At 56.1% G+C, this 2,500-nt stretch overlaps 1 pseudogene; it reads right to left on the reverse strand.

Annotated features, from left to right (window-relative positions):
- Window positions 1-2,500, reverse strand: part of LOC143307276 (large subunit ribosomal RNA) — a 7,020-nt pseudogene that overhangs the window by 2,707 nt on the left and 1,813 nt on the right.

Consider the following 2,500-nt stretch of genomic DNA (forward strand, 5'->3'; position numbering starts at 1 on the left):
GCGGCGTGTGGTTAAGGGATCTCGTCTCGGATACTAGGTACTTGCTCCCAGTCAAGCCCCGACACCTCAAGCGACGGCCCCTTCTCGCCTACCCTGATCGGAAGATGAGACTTTATCCTTCCCATTTCGACAGGACTTCTCCTGTCACGTTTCGATGGGTTACCGTCGAGGAGCACTTACGCGACACCTCTCCCACGCAATTCTGCATGCCGACTGCGTCCGTTACCCGGGGATCCGGGATTGGGTAGCCCTTCGGTAGCTTTTTAGGGTAAACGGTGCGTGGTCTCCGGGATCTCGTCTCGGATACTAGGAACTTGTTCACCCATCCAAGCCCCGACACCTCAAACGACGGCCCCGTCACGTTTACCCTGGGAGTCGAGCCGAAGCTCTACCACACATATATTCTGCCGGCGGTTGCACTTTGCCCAGATCGGCTAACCTGGGATCGCGCAACTCCACACGACAGTTTTATGGCCAACAGGATTGTGGTCTGCCTGAGGGCCAAAGTAGATAGGGACAGAAGGGAATCTCGTTAATCCATTCATGCGCGTCACTAATTAGATGACGAGGCATTTGGCTACCTTAAGAGAGTCATAGGAACGACCGCCACCGGGGGGTTTGGGGGGTCGGTTAGACCCCCCAAGACACTTTCACGCCCCGGGGGGTGTCGGCTGCGGTACACGAATGCGCTTATTACGCTAGAATCAGGATGGAAACCGGCCATTTCCGGCTTACAGTGCCCATACCCGAAGATTACGTACACCCGGACAATCCCATCCTTCAGACGTAGGAAGCTCACGCACCGCCCATGAACATCTCATTATACCTGTTCCCCAGGTAGCAGGGACCGCCGGTAAACCCCAGCCGGCGCTTCCGAGAGGGCGACGAGAACCGTCGCTGATCCCCTGGGCGCCGAACTGAGGCTGTAGCCGATGAGCCAGTGGACCCTTCGATGGCTACATACCGACGGCCGGGATAGGGTGCAAGCACCCCCCCGATAAGACCCGATGCGCGCATGAACGCACCCAGTCTTAACTGCCCCTATCTACGAATACTGCCAACTACGAAGCCGACACCATTTGAGTGGCACTGGCAGCCTGGACCAGTGGAGCTCCACTCTCCCGTAGCACCCATGTCGGTCGGACTTCTCCAACCACGTTTGATGGGTAACCGTCGATGCTCACCTACGTGAATCATCTACCACACCTCTTTTCCACCGGCGGCATCTGTTGCCCACAATTGTGGGATTGGGTAGCTCCACCGATGGTTTTAGGAGTAAGCGGCGTGTGGCCTGCCCTGGAGACTCGTCTCGGATACTAGGGTAAAGCCCCGACACCTCAAACGACGGCTCCACCGCTTACCCACAGCACGTTTAACGTTCCCATGTGGACCGGACTTCTCCGGTCGCGTTTGATGGGTTACCGCCGATGCCACTTACGTGTACATCTACCACACCTCATTACTACCGACGGCATCCGTTACCCACAGTTGTGGGATTGGGCAGCTCCATCGGCAGTTTTAGGGGTAAACAGTGTGTGGCCTGCCGTTTACCCGCGCTTTTTTGAATTTCTTCACGTTGACATTCAGAGCACTGGGCAGAAATCACATTGCGTCATCACCCGTGAGGGCCATCGCAATGCTTTGTTTTAATTAGACAGTCGGATTCCCCTAGTCCGTGCCAGTTCTGAGCTAAGCGTTGAATGGCGGCCGAAGAAGCGACCACGACGGCGTTAACCGCCACGGAAGCCTCGCAGCAAGGAAGATCCGCGGGAGGCCAAGGCACGGGACCGAGCTCGGATCCCGGGACGCGACCGAAGTCGCCAACCGTTCACCTCGCCCAGGCCCGGCACGTCAGCCAGACCCGCTTCCCGACCAAGCCCGACACGCCCCGCTCCTCAGAGCCAATCCTTATTCCGAAGTTACGGATCCAATTTGCCGACTTCCCTTACCTACATTAATCTATCGACTAGAGGCTCTTCACCTTGGAGACCTGCTGCGGATATGGGTACGAACCGGCGCGACACCTCCACGTGGCCCTCTCCTGGATTTTCAAGGTCCGAGGGGAAGATCCAGACACCGCCGCAACTGCGGTGCTCTTCGCGTTCCAAACCCTATCTCCCTGCTAGAGGTTTCCAGGGAACTCGAACGCTTATACAGAAAAGAAAACTCTTCCCAGATCTCCCGACGGCGTCTCCAGGTCATTTTGGGTTACCCCGACGAACACTCTTACGAGGGCCCGAATGGTATGCGGTTCCGCTGCCGGGTTCCGGAATAGGAACCGGATTCCCTTTCGCCCAATGGGTGTGCATCTCTGCAACTACTTCTTATAAATTCGATTTAGCCATATTTAACAGTTTTGTTGTTGCTTTTTAACTGAGAGCTTTAGGACACCTCATTTACATAGGATTTCTCTTAGGGCTTAGGATCGACTGACTCGTGTGCAACGGCTGTTCACACGAAACCCTTCTCCACGTCAGTCCTCCAGGGCCTCGCTGGAGTA

Source organism: Osmia lignaria, unplaced genomic scaffold, assembly GCF_051020975.1.
Source record: "Osmia lignaria lignaria isolate PbOS001 unplaced genomic scaffold, iyOsmLign1 scaffold0049, whole genome shotgun sequence".
NCBI classification, from domain to species: domain Eukaryota; kingdom Metazoa; phylum Arthropoda; class Insecta; order Hymenoptera; family Megachilidae; genus Osmia; species Osmia lignaria.